General features: G+C 45.1%; 1 protein-coding gene across 6 annotated transcripts in view; it reads right to left on the bottom strand.

Moving 5' to 3' along the window:
• Positions 1 to 19,383, bottom strand: part of GCNT1 (glucosaminyl (N-acetyl) transferase 1) — a 37,414-nt gene extending 18,031 nt beyond the window's left edge. For 2 of the 6 annotated variants that reach the window (XM_084773045.1, XM_084773042.1), the window contains exon 1: positions 19,258 to 19,383. The gene's annotated coding sequence lies outside the window, so the exon portion shown is untranslated. Of the gene's footprint in view, positions 1 to 18,144; positions 18,167 to 18,213; positions 18,296 to 18,743; positions 18,859 to 18,961; positions 19,218 to 19,257 lie in introns of those variants that run through there. The other 4 variants (XM_084773043.1, XM_084773047.1, XM_084773044.1 and 1 more) reach the window with 4 other exon arrangements.
• Positions 19,384 to 19,946: the final 563 nt, after the last annotated feature.

Genomic DNA, 19,946 nt, shown 5'->3' with positions numbered 1-19,946 from the left:
GGGAAAGCTGCACTCAATTCCCTGTGCTTGCAGGAAACAGACATTTCTAAATGTGTACTGTTTGCAGGTCAAATTATAAGTCTTTTTATTATTTTTTTTAAAAAACATATGTAGTTGAAAAGGTCAGCATTTAAAACTCCAAAGTTAGAGAAAACAGCTGCTTACTGACCTGGAGCCTCCTAAGTTGAATCCTTAAGGTGGGACACCCAGGGCACAGGCCCTGCTGAAGGCTCCAATGAAGCCAGACAAGGCTTTGTTCTAAACAAGCAAGTCTACCAACCAGCAGGCTACTCGTAAAATGTGACACAAAATAAAGGCATCTTCACAGAAAGTCACACAGACTTCTTCTTGGTAGATTACACTGCAAGATGCATAGCAGCAGAGAGAGAAAGTGGGGAGTCTACCCCTAACTGTGATGGCAATATCAACAGCATCATGGTTTTTGGGGGTGCTTCCTATTTTCCAGTGATTTACCTGTGTTAGCACACAGTCATTTTTTCTTTCTTTCTTTCTTTCTTTTTTTTTTTTTAGCACACTGATTTTTTCTTTCTTTCTTTCTTTCTTTCTTTTTTCTTTTTTTGGATACAATTCTAGCCTCTGTTTAATTACACATAACACCTTATAATTTACTATTTAGAAAGACCTGATGTACATCAGTGATATATTAACTGATTTTCACTGAAATGAAGTAGAATTAGGCTTCAACTGTATCATCTATAGAAGAAAAAAAAACTAGTCCTCTTGGCTGAACTTAGAACACAGAGAAATCTTTCTTATTCATTCTGTGACTGAGACTAAACATCACTTGGTGAATTCCTCTTACACTTTGCCCATTAATGGGCAGCGTTCACTCCTTTTCTCACCACAGTGCCTGAACCAGCACCTGGCAGCTTCAGTGGGGGAATAAAGCTGCCTTTTCTGCCCACACAGCTTGAAGCAGTGGACGTCCAGAAGAAAGGACAAAATTCAAGCTGGCTTCAATCACAGGTGACTTGAATCTTGCCAAAGGGAGGGTTGAGGTCTGAGGAGACAGATGTGGGATTCCCTCATGGTAATGTCTGCTCAGGAAGTGGAGGCCTCAAGCAAGAGACACAGGAAGGAAGTAGAGGTCTGGTACACAGTCAGCCAACGGGAAGACATAAATGCAGGTTACACTCATGTGCAACTCAGTGTACACTAACTGCCTGTGGGAGAAAGGTGGACTCTGTCTCTGTCTGTCTCTCTGTCTGTTTCTCTCTCTCACATACACACACATACTGCAAGGGGATTAAAGGCAGGTACACCACTACACCTGGTTGCCAAACCCTTCTTTAAACAATGTGTGTGCAGATCAAAGATGAAAAACAGCTGGTGCTCGCCTGGGTGAGTCCACTTCATCAGCACAGGAGCAGAGGCCCTCTTATCCCAAGAGGACCTCCCCACTGGGCTCCATCAAGTGTGGACACTACAGCAGAGAGTGGTCAACGCCCAGGATAAAGGGACATTAGGGGATTAGGGAGAGGTTTTCCTTCTCTAGTCAAAGAGGACTTCAAAGAGGATTTAGTAATATACTAGCACTACTGTGTTTTCCACAGCAAAAACCCCTTTCTCCCAACCCTAGCTTTATTTCTCCATTACTAATATCCTTTACCAAACGTCTCTTTCAAGTTCAAGTTTTCTTTCTCTTTTCTTTTTTGGTTTTTGGAGACAGGGTTTCTCTGTGTCAAGTTAAAGTTTCGTACTAGAAATACGCATGGCTTTAACCGTAGCAATTTCATACATTTCACACAGTCCCTCAAAAGCCATAGGAAGCCCATAACTGCGTTTAAGTCCCCAAAAGACATCATATTCAAAGCTAGAAAAAGAAACAAACAAAATGTGTTCTGTCACCAGAGTGACACGGCATTCGGCCTTCAGTGCGAATGCAATCACACGCCGTAACATAGATGACCCCAAAGGCACTGTGTTAACTGAAATACAAAGACACACAAGTTTAGATTCTCTAAGATTCCAGCAGCACATGGTACTGGAGTAGCCAAATTCAGTGCAGGACAGCAGCACGTGTCTGTCTGTCCACCGTCCATCTACCTCCCTACCTACTTCTCTGCAGTGCTGAGACTCAAACCCAAGCGGGCCTTACTCATGCTCGGCAAGGGCCGTGCACTGACCTACACTCAATCCTGAAGCATGTTACTCAGACGCATATTTTAAGTGACTTTTACATAGACGCTGAAGAAAATTATTAGTAGGGTACGGGTAGGTAGGATGCCAGGTTACTCCAAGGGGAAAAGCACAGTTGTACTTCCGTGGTAAAAAAGCTTAGAGATGGGCTGGGGTTGTAGTTCGGTTATAGAGTGCTTGCCTAGCACGTATAAGACTTTGGGTTCAATGCCCAGTACCTGTTTTTAAAAAAAGAAAGAGAGAGAGAGAGAGAGAAACAGAGAGACAAGAGAGAGACAGAGACAAAGACAGAGACAGAGACGGGTGGGAGGAGGAAGGAAGGAAGGAAAGAAAAAGAACACTTCAGAATTGTTCAGAACAAAAATCGCAAGAGTCATCTCTCAAAGGATACTCTGTTTCCTCAGGCAAGCTGCTGTAGTATTGCCCCAACGAGCTGGTGTGTGGAAGCCCTACCGTCTCAGGCAAGGCAGCCTTAGTAGATCTGGTTCGCAGCAGTTGTCTTCGACAAGCTCAACAGAATCACATCCACTCACATAGACAGAGGAAACAGTTTTAAAAAGTAATCTCAGCTGGGCGCAGTGGTTTATATGCCTGTAATCCCAGCACTCGGAAGGCAGAGGCAGGTGGATCTCTTTGAGTTGAGGCCAACCTGGTCTACAAAGTGAGTCCAGGACAGCCAGGGCTACACAGAGAAATCCTGTCTTGAAAAACCAATCATCATCATCATCATCATCTCAACCTCATTATTACAGGCCAAAAGAAGAGGAAAGGATCCCCTTGCCCGCTTCCAAGTGACGTATTTTCACTCCAAATGACTGTACAAGGCTACCTATGAGGGAGGACAAGTGCTTTTCTTTTTCCTGCTGGTCCCTGGAGTGTTCAAAAACCCACTTCAATGTCTTCCACCTGGTCCCTCCCAAGAATCACATGAGCACTGCCTCTTTTAAGCCCATCCATTCACTATTAGAAGACACTGAGCCAAAAGAGGTGAAGATGAACAGAAATGGGTACAGGGCCGGGTGAGGTGGCTTACACCTTTCATCCCAGCACTCAGGAGGTAGAGGCAGGCGGATTTCTGTGAGTTCGAGGCCAGCCTGGTCTACAAAGCAAGTCTAGGATAGCCAAGGCTACACAAAGAAATCCTGTCTCAAAAAACAAAACAAAACAAAACAAAAAAAAACAAAACAAAAAAAGAAAGAAAGAAAGAAAGAAAGAAAGAAAGAAAGAAATGGGTACAGACTAACTTGCCACTTCTTAACAGACAGTAGCACTAGTTCCCTCATCCAAAACTGTAGATTGGGGTTGAGGGCAGCTAGCTTTGAATGAGCAAGGCCTTAACCCAAGCCACAGCCCCTCCCCCGAATACCTCTTACTCAGTGATGACTTAGAAACCATTAAACTTCAGCACAGTGCTGCTCAGTGACTAGGGGACTTCAGTGTCATAGTGCAAAGGAATCTGTATGTGTGCTCTGAGACTCCTGCAGGCCAGTGACTAGCCTTGGACCCCTTTCCCATCTCCCGCTACTCATAACTGTACTATGGACCTAGCTCAACCTTATTCAGTTAGTAAAGACTGAAAAAGGAAACAAAGAGAAACCAACATCCAATCATACCCACTTCTTCCCAAAAAATGCAGGCCAGGCATTTTTCTGTTCAGATGCTTTTCTTTTCAATGACTCTGCCTTCAGACAAGGACACTCAAGTTCTGGACTCAGATGGACCCAGTTACTGAAGGGCAGGGAGCAGAGTATGGATCTAAAGAGCCAACTGTTGGCTGCTACAGAAAGAGCATTTATAGAGCAACCCCAAACCACAGGCCTCGCTTTCGGTAGGGTTCTCTTCCTGTCTGGGGATTGTCCAGATGGTTCTGAACTTTCAAGATAGAAACGAAGTGCTGAATTTGGTGAGAGGCGACCAATCCCTGGGTGCTAGCATTCTTAGCTGGTCCCTAGCAGATTCACAAGGTCGAGAGCTGGGGAGGCCTCTGCTGTGTCTCAAGCCTACTGGGCCATGTGTCAGAGAAATGGGGATGGTGGTGTTAGTTTAAAGAAAATAATCTGCTTCTCTTATTGAGGGGCTTTGAGTTTGATATGTATCTAAGAATGGATGCAAGTATGTCCAAGACCACAGATTTTCTTCTCCTTCCTTTCATCTTTGTCTTCATCCTCCTTCTCCTCCTTTTTCTCCTGCTCTTCCTCCTCTTTCGTTTTTCAAGACAGTGTTTCTCTGTGTAGCTCTGGCTATCCTGGAACTCGCTTTGTAGTCCAGGCTGATCTTGAACTCAGAGATCCACTTGCCTCTGAAGGCAGCTGCCACCACCACCATCACTTAAAGGAATGCTTATGTTATCATGAACACGCGTGCTTTACATACATTCTCATTTAATTCTTATCACTGTTCACATGGAAGAATCAGAGTTTAAAAAAAAATAAAAAAGCTGAGGCTTCAGCTGCTTTTACATGTGGTTTCAAAGCAGTGATGCGGGAAGGGCTGGCACCCTGGGGACAGACAGACCAAAACACAAACACAGGCTATATTTATAGCCAAGAACCACCCAGCAGGCAGTCATTAACAGCTTCCTGTCGGCCCCTAGGTTTCCACCATACCCCACAAGTCTTCCTGCAGGTTGGCTATCATAAGTCTCCTATGAGACAGTGAGTTCTAGGACAGCCAGGGCTACACGGAGAAACTCTGTCTCAAAAAAAATCAAACCAAAGCAAACCAAACCAAAACTACAAAGTGGCAGAGCACAGTGATGCAAACCTTTGGTCCCAGCACTCAGGAGGCAGAGGCAGGAGGACCTGTGTGAGTTCAAGGCCAGCCTGGTGTACATAGCAAGTTCTAGGACAGCCAGGACCAGAGAGAGAGAGAGAGAGAGAGAGAGAGAGAGAGAGAGAGAGAGAGAGAGGGAGGGAGGGAGGGAGGGAGACTGAGACTGTCTCAAAAAACAAAACCACCACCACCATGACAAAAACTATAGACTAAGATTTAAAAGCTCTTAATCAAGCCTGTACCCTCCACACTGAAGGGGAGGGGCCTGCAGCCATGATTTCCCCGCCCCTAGCTGAGGAGCCGTGGTCATTGATGGTGGCTGGAGCAGAGTCCAGTAGGTTGAGAATGCTCCAGTGGCCCTTCACCCATGAGCAGTGATGGATTCTGTGGATTTTTTTTTTTTTTTAAAGAGGAGAGGGAGAGGCAAGTAAAGTTGGGCGAGGGACGTGGAATGGAATCCAGGAGCTACTGGAGGTGAGCAGTGGGGAACAGACAGGAGCAAAACGTGTTGTATCTGTTTCAAATTTTCAAAGAAAAAAATCTGAAAGTTGTTTTTGTTTGTTTGTTTGTTTTAAGATTTGTTTATTTATTATATATACAGCATTCTGCCTGCAGGCCAGAAGTGATGGTTGTGAGTCACCATGTGGTTGCTGGGAATTGAACTCATGACCTTTGGAAGAGCAGTCGGAGCTCTTAACCTCTCTGAGCCATCTCTCCAGCCCCCTGAAAATTGTTAACAGGCATCAATGCTCCAACATAAGCCTTAGCCGAAATATTCACAGTGTTATCACTTAATATACTCTAGGTCGACTCCTTTTGGAAGGTTACAAGGTGTCTGACTGAGGGAGGGTCTTATACATGACAGGCAAGTGCACTGAACCACTCCCAGCTCTGGGTTTACATTTCTCCACTGCTTTTTGTATGTATCTGTGAACATTACAGAGTTTCTTACGTGCTCATACTAAGCGGTAATGGGTATTTATCTTCTGCCTTTTTCATTTCCTGGATATCAATGATCCTTTTTGTTTTAGTTTTGCATCTTAGGGCTAAGTATTAAGGGTATTTCCAAATTATGTTGTTATGAACATTCAGTAGGAATCTTAGTATATTTCTATCTTTGTTTTCCTTTAAAGGATTTCCCAGGATCAGCATTCCTATACCAGCATTTGTAAGTTTCTGTACAGCTCCAATGCCCTCCAAATGTACCATCATAGTTAAAGTACCATTTTCTTCTACAACTCTGTAATTATTTTAACTACATGTGCCATTCAGAGGCCAGTTGGGTAGCCTGGGTCCCAACGCTTGTGGGTCAGTCCAGGGTCCACGACTTGGGGGCTGGTCCAGGCGCTGCTTGCTTCTGGACGAGAATGGAGACAACTTGAGATCAAAGGGTCCCAAGGTTCTGCTTCTTAACCAGGGCCAGCACAGAGCACTCAGGGTGAGGTTCCCAAGTCAGGCAGGCACTAAGCTGGCTGGGTTCCCTGCTCTCTGGGGCAGGTGGAAAATGAGTTCTCTGCAGAGGCAGTGTTACAGGTTAGCTCTTTTAGCTACAAAGTGTTAACCAATCCTTGTTTGGGCAGCAGAGGGAGCAGAGAGTTGTCTGAAGCCTGCTGGCAGGCAGGTCTGGTGAGATGCAGGCCTGACATTGCTTCACTGAGGGTCAGTGGTAGAGCAGGCCTCAGCAGCTGCAAAGGTGGTTCCACCCATCCCTCACTACCTGGTGTCCAACAGCAGAGCCCCCCAGAATAAATAAAGTTTCAGACAGTCATGGTGGAGGAATGGCGAACAAGAGCGGCCCCCCGGTATACCAGCCAGCCTTTACTTATAAACCTTGTGCAGTAGGGAGAGGTTCTGAGGGTGAATGTGTCTGATTTCATAGAGCTAAGGGTGCCAGGACACTTAATCTATATACAGTGGTACAGCACTTCGTTTACATGCAGTAACAGGAGGCCCTGAGGCTAAGATCTCCTCAGCATAGGGTGGGGTACTTCTAGAAATTCCCAGTGCCTGTCAAACAAGTTTCTTATCAGGAAAGGGCTAGGCCTGTAATCCTCTGTGAGGGTTATGTGACATTCCTTATAAGATCTGGGGTTACCAGATCAGGTGGAGCGGGAACCCTGCTGAGAGAAGGAGTCACCTTCACAGGCCAAACTTTATCCAGCAGAGTCCCACATACGTGCATATATTCTGTAACTTTGTCAATATTTCAACTGTAAATGTGGCACATCACCAAGGTTTCTTTCTGCATTCCTCACTGCTAGCTACTGCTGGGATTCTTTCTCTTGAATTTGCTCATACAGGAGAAATAAGAGAGTCTGATACCTATGAGCTTTGAAGCCAGCTAGAGTCAGCAGGAACCCTGGACACCATCACTTAACACCTCAGACTCCCCAAAGCCCTTATGGGTTCCTAAGCTGCAGTGTCTTCTTTCACAGATGCATAAAAATAAATAAATAAATAAATAAATAAATAAAGCAAGCTGAACATTATCAACGAGGCATAAGGTTAAAACATACATTGTGTAATATTAGCTTCTTTTACTAAAAAATATTAATTTTAAATGATGTATTTGGGGAAATATTCATATATAAAACTTCTGAGTTTTTCAGAATAAGTGACCTGAACTAGGTATGGTAAATAAGTGTACACAGACATACAACACCGGTACTCAAGAGACAGAGGCAATAGGATCATTGCAAATTCAAGGCCAGCCTGATCTGCAAGATCCTGTCTCAAACACAGCCCACCCTTCTCCAAAATACAAAAGAGTAAATGGTGCTGGAAGGAAGGAAGACTCGGTGTTGGATGCCAAGCACTGTCTGCTCTTCTGGTGGAGCCAAAATGATTCCTAGCACTTACATGGCAGCTCACAACCATTTGTCACTCTAGTCCCAGGTGATCCAATGCCTTCTTTTGGCCTCCTTCGTCACCAAGAATGAACATAATGCATAGACACATGTGCAAGCAAAACACAAGTACATATAAATAATAGTATTTTAAACAGTGAACTGATCTATAACATGCTTATACTGTACTTTACACACAGTGAACTCTATTGCTGTTGACCTTTCCCTCATTTCTAACCTCTTGTTTTGTTTGTTTAGTTTTGAGACTAGGTCTAGCTACGTAATGCAGGCTAGCCTCATCATTCAGAGGTGAGAGGAGGACGTGGGAGGGGACATGTCATCCTCTATGACTCTAACCTTACTGCCCTAGACAAGGTCTTAACGAAACAGAAGCTCACCATTTTGGCTAGGCTAGCTGTGCAGTGAGTTCCCAGGTCCCCCAGTCTCTGTTCTCCAATGCTGGGAATCAAGGTACATGCAGCTTTTACATGGGTGCTGGGCTTGTGAACTCAGGCCCACCCTTAGCCACTGAACCATCTCTCCAACCCAGAGAAAACCCTTTTCCAGCATGCTACCAGATACTCCGATGCACTCGACCTAACATATTTCAAAGTTACTATTAAATACTTTGGTGTATTCAATTTAACTCCACACTGAACATCTTACTCAAAACAGATTCTAGATTCTGGGGAGGAACATGCCAGCATAAATAATGCATAGGCCCAGCTTTCCAGGAATTCACAGTGGTTATTTACTAAGTCTTCTAGGGGAAATTGCAGACTCTTTAAATGTAATTAACATTATTTTTAGAACAATGTGTCATTGTAAAACTGAAGGGAACTTTGAAGAACAGGGTCCTAGACTTGGTTACTGGGTCTTCTGGGGTGTGGGCACAATTGTCATCTAGTGATTAAAAGGAAAAGTTGACATAAATAAACAGGTTCTGCAGCTTGGTATGATGGTGCACGCCTTTAATCCTAGCCCTGGGGAGGCAGAGGATCACTGTGAGTTTGAGGTCATCCTGGTCTACAAAGCAAGTCCAGGACAGCCAAGGCTACACAGCCAAACCCTGATTTGAAAAACAAGAAAAAGAAAATGTAACAAGGTCCTATGCCTCAAGGCTTATTTCTAAATCCTTCAGATAATAATGTAAACATTTAAAGCCAGGGATACATAATAACCAACCAAGAATCCTTTAAAAAATAAAATAAAAAACCTCATCTAGTCTAAAGATCCAAACTTTGATTTAATTCATGAAAAAAGAGACTCCAGAGGCCTATGTGGCTTTTCTAGGTTTTGTTTGTTTGTTACCTTTGTAAACAAGATCTCCTTATATAGCTCTGGCTGGATTTGTAGACCAGGCTGGCCTTGGACTCAGAGATCTCCAAGATTCAGACTTCAAACACTGTAATTAAAGGTGTGTACAATCCAACCCAGCTCTAAATGGCTTTCTAAAGGTCAGAATGATGTGGGAGGTTACCCTATGCCCGGAACTTCATCCTGACTGTCCTTCCACATCCCCTCTCCATGGTCACTACTGGATTCTACACTTAGGGAGGAGTAGGCAGGGCTACACAAAGGCACTACCAGGAAATCATTTCCCTGTGGTCAGTATCATTCAAACATGGCTTCTCTTCCTTCTTTCCCTTTTTCAATTCAGGTAACTTCATTATCAACAGCAAAGACTTCTGTATCAGTCAACAAGATCATTCAAAGATGTATTAATAGAATTCATTTTTATATAAAATATTAAAGAACCATGTAGATTATCTTATAATACTAACTCCTTTTTAAATATCTATTTTTAATTTGTGTGTGTGTGTGTGTGTGTGTGTGTGTGTGTGTGTGTGTGTGTGTATACCTATGAGCACAGGGTCTCACAGAGGCCAGAGGTATCTGATCCCCTGAACTAGTTTCAGACTACCCATCATAAACTTCCTGGCATGGGTTCTGGGAATTGACGCCCATCTTCTGCAAAAGCCACTGAGCCATCTCTCCAGACCACTACTAACTTCTTCTTTGTTTCAAAATTGGATCTACCAAAACTGAGCTCCCTTCACAATGAGAGTGATTTAGCATCAAGGACGTATTCCTTCCCTATGGTTAGAAATACCTATGACAGGCCAGGCAGTGGTGGCGCATGCTTTTAATCCCAGTACTTGGGAGGCAGAGGCAGGCAGATCTCCATCAGTTCAAGGCCAGCATGGGCTACAGAGCGAGTTCCAAGACAGCCAGAGCTGTGACACAGAGAAACCCTGTCTTGAAAAACCAAAAACAACAAAACAAAACAAAACAAAAAAAAACCCCAAAAAAAAGAAAAGAAAAAAAGAAATACCTATGACACTAAATAAAGAGCTTGCTATAAAGATAGTTATATAAGTTTGTTTTATCTTTTGTTTTATTATAAGTGTGTGTGTGCGTGTGTCTGTGTGTGTGTGTCTGTGTGTGTCTCTCTGTGTGTCTGTGTGTGTGTGTGTGTCTGTGTGTGTGTGTCTCTCTGTGTGTCTCTGTGTGTGTGTGTGTGTGTGTGTGTGTGTGTGTGTGTGTGTTTTATGGGATATACACAGTATATATACACCAAATGGGTACCTAGAATGGGAGGAAGTGATCCTCCATGTTGGTCCTGGGAATTGAAGCCAGGTCCTTTGCAGAAATAAGTGAGCACTTGTAGGATTTTTTAAATCCTCTATTTTTGGCCAGAGTTTGTATGTTCAGGGAGCTCACAAGTTTGTTGTTATGTTCTGTATAATTGACTTTAGAAGTATTTCATCAGGAAATTGGGATTTATCTCAATGCTAGACATTTGTCAAACATATAGGAGGTCCTGGGTTTGATTTCTAATACTGCATAAAAATGCACACGCACAAATGCATACTCTGTAAGACATACAAGTATAGGTTTTCGTCTACCACCTGTGGTATGCAGGGACTAAGAACCTCGTGCAATTTTCAAGAAAGGCCACAGAGTAGCTACAGGAAGGCCTCCTAAGCCATAGCCAAGGCTCTACTAGTCAGAGGGAGGACTTCTCCACTGTAAGGTCTGACTTACTTGGCACAACACTTTGAGCTCTAGTGCTCCAAAAAGGTCAGACTTACATAGCAAAATTCTTCGTTGGCCTCACAGTGACAAAGCAAGCAAACAACCTTGGCAAGCAAGTTAGTGCCCAAGGCACATTCCTATATCCACTGGCTGATTCTAGAAAATTCTTGACCACCTGCCGGCAGCTGGACCCTGCTGACCTTTCACAGAGGCTTGCTCAGAGCCCACAGTGATACAGCACTGACGTGAGGAGACTGGCCTTTCAGTGCTCTTCTTCACCTGTTCTCACACAGTACCCAAGAGAGCCAGAGCCCTCACCAGACCAGTGTGTTTACAAAAGCAACCAAAATGGCGCAGGCTGATTCTCAACAATAGCATGTGACCATAATGTGACAGAAGTAGTGGCTGATAGAGGAAGAAACCACATCACCAAACATTTAAATCACTGTAGCACTGCCAAGTGTTTAAATGAGAAGTTTTATTTTACTTTTGGATAGAGCTAGTGATCCAACCCCAGTGTGTTCCACACCAGGCAAGCATTCTATTGAGCTATATGCCCACCCCATAAATACATTCTAATTGACAAATAATAGTATTTATGAGTACAATGAGATACATGTGAGATTATATATATTACATATCATATATCATGTATTATACATTCCAGGAGAACCCAGAGACTGTGTCAGTCACTCTTCACAAATTTTGTTTTGTTTTTTGTTTTGGTTTTTGGTTTGTTTTTGTTTTTTGTTTTTTGTTTTTTGAGACAGAGTTTCTCTGTATAGCCTTGACTGTCCTGACTCACTTTGTAGACAAGACTGGCCTCAAACTCACATGGATCCGCCTGCCTCTGCCCTCCAAGTACTAGGATTAAAGGTGTGCACCATGATGCCTGCCTTTAAAAAAAAATTTTTTTTAAACTCTTTACAATTTGAGCACTATGTGTGTAATTGTTCACATGTGTGGTCAGGTACACAGACTTGTGCCTACATGTGATATGGGAACAGAGGTCAACATTAGATATCTTCTAGTCACTCTCCAGGTCATTTTCGCTTGCTTATTTTTTTTTCCCCCCCTGAGGCAGAATAACTCACTGACCCTCAAGTATGAAGATTCAGTCTAACAAGCTCCTCGGATCCAATTCCTCCCCCACGCCCCACCCCACAGCTGAGATTACAAGCCCGAGGCTTCAAGCTCCCAGGGTACCTCAGTTCAGCATCAGTAAAGTACTTACCCAGCAAGCACGAAGACCCCAGTTCCTCCCCTAGAAACCACATTAAGAAAAAGAACAAGCGGAGGAGGACGGTGGAAGCCAGCTAGACACAGAGCACACACTTGGGATCTCAGCACTGAAAAGAGACCGGCAGATCTCTGGGGCTCCATGGACAGCTAGCTTTGCTACACGGAACCCAGCCTGATCTTTGAGCCCTAGGTCCAACTATGTCTCCAAAACTTAAGTGTAATCCTTCTGAGGAAGGACACTTAAGGTTGTCCGTTGGCAACATTGGCAAAAAATGGTAAGACAAAGACCCATGTCAGGTGTTGCTGCCATTAGTCACCCAAGCACAAGGTGAAAGGTAGGAAGCCAAGCTCAGAACAGGGTAGGGACTCACGGCCAGTGCAAGCCAGGAAGTTCTGTCAGAGACCTCTACTGGGGGGAGGCGGGGAAAGAGTGTCAAAATCGTGACTGCACCAGAAAAGAATTTCAGGCCAAGTTAGTGAGAAGGAGAGCTAGAGTTCATAAAGGGGGGGGGGGGCCGCGGTGGGGGGAGGCTTAAATTGGAATTTAAGCACAGTGGTTAACAGAAAGAGAGGTTCTTGGGGAAGACTACAGTATATCCAGATTGGGTGCAGGCTTAAGGGAAAGCAGTGCCTCCTCGTCTTTACAGTCGCCATATATAAGATTTTGGTGGCTTCTGAAGAAACACATCAAATGGCTGCTAAGGAATTTAAGTGAGTATATAGAACGGTTCCTAAGTATTAGACAGGACTGCAAACTGACAGCAGAAAACCCCTAAGTCACCAGGATGGCTGGAGAAGCTAAGACACAAAACAAAAGTCTGTGTCCACAGACTGTGTAAACAAAGGTCTATGAGAAGAAGCCCAGAAAGTTTCCCAGGAATGAGACCACACCCAAGGACCCTGAGGAAGCAAAGTCACTCTCCAGCCCACCACATTCCTTACCAGAAACTTTCGCCCCTGTTCCCACTGGCTCACCAAGACAGCCTTAGGTGGGACCCTTTAGTGTACACACAGCCCCGCCTGTGAGGAACAGACTGTCTGTCTGTTCACATCTTCCCAGGAAAAATTAACTCAACAACAAAGAACATCATCCCAAACAGTTTTTCTGGAGCTCAGTCATGAACCTTGGCACCAGAAAATACTCCAACAGGCTAACTGCTATTCAGTAAAAGAATGCTTGTCTTTCTCACAAGTCTTGTCCCTAGCACAGCAAAATTACTATTACTAAAAAGGAATAGCTTTAAAAAAAAAAAAAACCAACTAGTTGAAATATCCTACATCAGAAACAAATAAGCTGAGTGACCAGTCTTGCTTCTTCTTTCAAGAAAGGTGAAATGAAGTCCTGGATGGCAGATAGAGAGCATCTTCATCCATCCTCCTCCTCACAGACACAGAGCACCCTGTCCCTGCTGTCCTTGTCATCTCTGGAATTGGGTCCTACCCTTTATTTCCACCATACTTTTTTTTTAGCCTCTTACCTACCAGATGTTTCCAGGAACAAACAAACAAATGCAGGGTCTCTCAGCTCAGTTCAGACAGAAATAGCACAAAACAAAAGCCCCAGAAACCACTGACCCCAGGTTTTCTGCCTACCCTGCATGTGTACCTGGTTCCTTATGAACCTCAGCCATTCCTGCCTCTCTCCTTGCACAGAGAATGAGGAACAGACCCTTTCTCTCCCCCACTCTGCTCTCTCTTTGGAGGCTTTACTATGAATGAGGATTTACAACCGAAGGTTTGTGGACATTTCTATTCCACGTCTAATTGCGGGACTCCTCAGTTCCATTTGGTTGTCTCACATTTAAAACACCTCCACAAAGGAATTACTGTCCCTCCCCAACCTGGTGCCAACCCCATCCTGCTCCACCACCTCCACCCTGCGGCTCTCTCCAGCAGCATAAATGCTTCCTACTCCATCCCACTCAGTCTTTCATGCTAGAAACTGGTGAATCATCCTTGCTACCTCCTTGTCAACAGCACTGGTTAATAACCACTATCCTTCCGATTTTAACTACAGACCTAGTCTCAGTTTCTTGGCTTTTGGGTGTCTGGTGGGGCATTGGGTGGCACTGTTTGCTAATACCCACGCTCCCCCTCCAAGGTGGCTGCACATGGCTGCACAGGCAGTGCCACATGGTTGGTTCAGGAAATGAAGCCTGTGCTGCTGTTTGCTCTGTGGGCAAAGAGTCATGTGTCCTGCAATGGCACTGTGAGTCCCATCTGTACCTGTCCTCACATGGTTCTCTGCACAGCTGCAGTATGATCATTTGCCGCCGCCGGTGGCGGCGGCGGCGGCGGCGGCGGCGGCGGCGCACGCCTTTAATCCCAGCACTTGGGAAGCAAAGGCAGGCGGATCTCTGTGAGTTTGAGGCCAGCCTGGTCTAAGCGAGTCCAGGACAGTCAAGGCTACACAGAGAAACCCTGTCTCGAAAAACCAAAAAAAGAAAAAGAAAAAGAAAAGAAAACCCCAGAACCGACTAGTTGGTATCACCACTACCATCATATCCAGTATCCTACAAACAACCCAAAGCCTTCGTCCCAGCCATTTTCCTCTTGAGCTCAATGCCTTTCTCCTAGAAAGCCATCCCCTAACTTACCTCGTTGCTTTCTATTCACTTTTTGGGTATCAAATATGAAACACAACTTACATTGAAAGAGACCTTCCAGCCAGGCGTTGTGGCACATGCCTGCAATCCCAGCACTCCAGAAGGCAGAGGCAGGTGGATCTCTGTGAGTTTAAGGCCAGCCTGGTCTACAAAGGAGTCCTGAACAGCCAAGGCTACACAGAGAAACCCTGTCTCAAAACAAACAAGCCAACAACAAAAAAACAAAACAAACAAAAACAAAAACAATCCCCCCCCCCCAAAAAAAGTTAGGAAGCACCTGTGACCACGTGCTTGTCTGTCCCCTTCTCTAGCCATCAGACTGAAGGACGCAGTGACCAGGGGCTCAGCCATTCACTCCATCGTGGGCACAGCTTAGCCCCAGAACCAACAACGCCTGTCTCAGTTTAAACAGCTGTTCAGTGAACAAGCAACCAACCCCAGTACCCAGGACCTTAAGGAACCATGGCTACCACTTTAAACAGAGAAGAACTAACCATGGGAGGGGTTATTTAGGAATCTCCCAATTGGATGTGAAAGCACAGATCCATATCTCAGAAACTCCAAGTGAGGCTGGGGACAAAGGCCAAAGGAGGAGTTGCCTGCCTAGGTAGAGCAAGGCCCTAGGTTTCAATCCCATCTGGCAGAGAGAAGAAAAAAAGGGGGGAGGGTCAGGGAAGAGACTCCATTATTTTGGTAGATTTGCTTTTGGGGGAGGGGTCACCACCCTCCTTTTAGCTGTCCATAGAGAGCTTTAGGGAGCCAGCTTCACAGATGCACAGGTATGCATACAACCCAGGGCCCTCTGCCTTCTCCTGCCTTAAATACTCTGTTGCTACCAGCCTGTGATTTTTACATTTTGAACAAACACACGAACAAAAATCTCAAAAATTATGTAGCTCGTCCTGAGCTTTACAAAAGACTTTGACTTTTGAAGGGGCCAACTACAACTACTTCCTGGTTAAGAACGCACTTTTTATAACCTGGACTATGCTCCCTAAGCTTATATGAGGCCTAATAAAAGGGGTCACATTTTCTTCCTGTATCAGCAGGATATGGTGTTCTTTTTGTTAACTTTTGGTTTCTTAGACTACAGAGATGTGTAGGAGAATGCTGAAAGCTCTAAACTGATTTTCTTCTACCCTATGGGAGCCCAGGTTTGAACTTAGGCAGTCCAGCTTGGCAGCAGCCTACTGGGCCATCTCATTTGCTTTATTCACACTGGGTCTCAGCATGAGAATTTTTGTTTAGGTTTTGCTGTTGTTATTTGTGGGAAACTGCAGCTGTGCTGGTACTGACCATTACTTGTTTTTGTCTGCAGTTGAAACTTGACTTGTTTTTGTCTGCAGTTGAAACATTGTGCTCCACTGGTTGCCTTCATTTTCCTTGTTTTGAGTCTCGTTATTTGGCCCTTGGTTTGGCTCCTCTTGGGGACTTTCCACAGTGCTGTTCCATTGCTGCTTCCTCCCCTATGTAAGCCCCTCTGTTACTCCCAATAAATGGCATTCTCTCAGCACGAATGACCCATTGTTGTGTCATCTTTTCAATCCGCAGACCCTCGCCATAGCCTAGACAAGCAGCATGGGTGCTGCAGTTATTTGTTTGTTTATCTGGGGGGGGGGGGAATCTCTAAGTAGGCCAGGGTAGCCTTGAACCCTTAATCCTTCTAGCCCAGCCTCTTGAGAGCTCCAGCTAAAGGCATGCACTGAGAATTCCTGTTTAGTTTTCTTTGGGACTGACACTGTCAACCCTACTTTTCAATATACATGGTCATTTGATGGTTTGTCACTTTCAAAAATCTGAAAGAAACACTGAGCGTACTGAATGAAAAAAATCAAATGTTCATTTTTAAAAGATTTAGTGTGTGTGCGTGTGTGTGTGGGTGTGTGTGTGTGTGTGTGGGTGTGCGCGCGCACGCATGTGTGTGCCCGCACGCGCCCTCTCTCGACTGACCCATGCATGCTCTGAAGCTGGAGGAGTCATGGTGAGTTGTGAGCCGTTCACCATGGGTTCTGGAAACTGAATTCTGGCTCTCTGCAAGAACAGCAAATGCTCTTAACCACCGAGCTGTCTCTCCATCCCCTAGTATTCCTTCTCCAGTTAACTTTCTAACTCTAGCCTTTTATTAAGTTTTACAACAGCATAAACACCTGAAATCTCTGTGGCAATAAAACTTAGCAGGGCACACAGCCATTTACAGGGAATAACTCTGTGCTCTTCGTAATTAAAAAATGTCTTATAATTCAATGTCTTATTCAAGACATTTTTAATTTACTGATAGCTTCTCTAGTCGTTGACAGGAAATACTTACCCCATAGTTCATTGATACTTAGATCTTTTCATGTGTAGGCCTACTTTCATCCTCAAAGGCCAGCTTTGCTCTCCAGGGAAATGTTTGGCAATATCTGAAGTCATATGAGGTTACTGTCACTGGAGTAGGGGCTTTGGGCACCAAGGGGGTACACAGATGCTGGTAAAAGTCCTATAAAGTGTGTAACAATCCTGTCACAGAACACACCTAGCCAAGAGCTAGGGCTACATCTCAGTGGGTAGTCCTTGCCTGCCAGGAACAGAACTCTGGGTTTGGTCCCCAGCACCATGTAAGGGTGGGGCTTACCTACAATCCAGCTCCTAGTAAGTGTTTACAGACCTATTAGAAGTTCAAGGTCATTCCCAGCTTTGTAGTGAGTTACAGGTTGCACAGTCCCTAATCACAAAATGAAATCTATCTGGCAAAAATGTCAGCAATGCTATAAAAACATATAACATTTGTCTCCGAAAGAAACCTGACAGCATCAAACTCCACTTCCAGTGTCAATGCTAAGAATACAGTCCCCAAAAGAAGACACCTCACCTTATTTACACCAACAGTCATCTGGGAACACCCTTTTCTCAAGAGTTTTAGTTATTTGACATCCTAACCCAAAACTGTAAGTATATTTCTCATTAATTAGCATGAAAATTAAAAAGTCACTTAGCTCTGTGCATAAAAGGCTGCATTACTCACTGCTTGTGAAATACTACACACTTCATAGCAAAAGCATCCGAGCCAGTCATGCTGCACATGCCTGAAATCCCAGCCCTCAGGAACTGCTCCGGACTGGAGCCAACCTGAGCTATACAATAAGAACCTGTCTCAAACCAAAAGAAAGCACCATCTGACATTCAGAAAAGACTGCTGCCAAGAGTACTAATTTTTTTTCTACCACTTAATTTCCTAATTGGCTGTTTCTAAGAAAGCAAGCTTTCCCCAAACTACCATCTTTAAAGCCTGAAAAAAAGAAAGGAGGGTGGAAGTTAGGAAAAAGGAAAGCAAAGATACCTGTAGTTTTCCACTCTTCTAGAACTGAAACCTGCTCCCAATCCTCCTGCAGAGAGAGGGGCCCACGTGTGCAATAGCCTAAGCTAACTAACAGGTAATTTACGCTGATCTCTTAAAAACCATTTCATCCCTCCTCTTCCCTTCTTGCAGACAAACCTGCCTTTCAGAACAGCTCTAAATGGGGGCAGCAGGCCAGAGGACGGAACCATGGTGTTTCCCCACCACTCACCAAATTCAGGTCACAGCCCCATCCACGCGCCTTCACAAGTCAACGCACCAGTGCTCTCTTGGAACACAAGCATCTCCTCCCAATTGGCCTCTAGCTCCATTATTTGTTACAAAGTAACTTTCTTCTGCAGCGAAAAGACAAAGAGTGCACACCAATCCGGCACTTGGGTTTTTTGCAGAGCCAAACTCTGCAGGTAACTCCTCCATGGTGGAACTAACAGGCTTAACAGTTGCTGGGCAGCAAAGGGGTGGGCACCTCTTTTTCTACATTGAAAGAACTGAGAGCAGCTGTGAGGATGAAATGAACTTCTTACCCTTCAAACGTGGTGGTGCACGTCTTTAACCTAGGTAGGCAGAGGCAGGTTAATCTCTTAGAGTTTGCAGAGAAAAGAAAGAAAGAAAGAAAGAAAGAAAGAAAGAAAGAAAGAAAGAAAGAAAGAAAGAGAGAAAGAGAGAAAGAGAGAAAGAAGAAAAGAATAGCCCAAAAGACAAAAACAAAGAAACTAAGGAAGTAAAGTGTCTACTAATTACCTGTTTTCGTAACAGACCTGCAGGCCCAAGAACAAGGCAAAAGGAAGGGCAGCGACTGCTTGGACCCCAGACCGGCCGGTCTGTTTGCAATCGGCCCCAAGGCAGTCATTCTCTGCCCTAGCGCCGGCTTCTGTCACAACGCCTCTTCGTTGGGCTGTGGCCCTACGAAGTTTAAGTCCTAGGCGCCCAAGGCACCGCTCTTACTGTTCGCCTCTTACCTTCCACGCCTGCAGCCAACCCCGTTTTCTAAGTCCACACTCATTGCGCGGGTCCGATAAAAAGAAGTCAGTAAGTGCCTTCCAGAAGCCACAGTGTACTGGTGTCCCACCGAGGGACCGGAAGGAGAGTAGGAAGAGGACGCCTGCTCCATCCTAGCCGGCGGCACCCGGCCCAAGTACCCTCTCTCCCCGCGCCAGCTCCCCTCCCTCCCCGGCGCAGCCTGGCCCGCCCGTGTAGATCCGGCTTGGGGCTGTCCAACTCTGCCGAGCTACCGCCGCTGGCCCTGCTAAGTTACCTGGAGCCTGTGCCTGCTGGGTGCACGAAACCCCGCTGAATCGGCTCGCACTGAGGATCCAGGCGCGCTCAGTCCCGGGCGCTCCCGACCTCGAGGCCGGCGCCACGCCCTAGGACGCACCCTCGAGACCACGCCCCCAGGACCACCCTTGAGACCACGCCCCCGAGCCCACCTGCGGCCCGGGCTAGAGGTGAGGGCGCCCTCTGGGCGCTGCGGTGGTCTCGGAAGAAAGCTAGGATCCAAACTTACTTGTTTCCTAGGACTTCTTGGTTCTCTGAGCCAAGTAGAACCAGGTACCTGAATGGAATCTTTTAAAAACTTTTATGCTTTCTTCCTCTGAGACAATAGTTGGCATCTATTGTCATGTGTGATTTTATTTTTTACTTACTTAATTTTTTTTGTTTGTTTGTTTGCTTGTTTGTTTCATTCAAGACAGGGACAGCCCTAGCTATCCTGGAACTCTGGAGACCAGGCTGGCCTTGACCCCACAGAGCTCCTCGGCCTCTGTCAGCCAAGTGCTTCCGTGCACCACCACTACCTGGTTGTTATGCCTGATTTAAAAATAAATAAAAAGTTCAAACGGCAACATGTTTATAGTGCATAAAGTTTAGAGATGCCCATGTCATATTGTTTTCTAGATAGACCTTGTCCCACATTTTGCATCAGAAGCACAGATGCTTTTGATGTTT

The sequence above is a fragment of the Acomys minous genome (genome assembly GCF_964271855.1).
Source record: "Acomys minous genome assembly, chromosome: 2".
NCBI classification, from domain to species: Eukaryota; Metazoa; Chordata; class Mammalia; order Rodentia; family Muridae; genus Acomys; species Acomys minous.
Note: the sequence above shows the minus strand (reverse complement) of the source record. Positions and strands in the feature narration are given on the sequence as shown.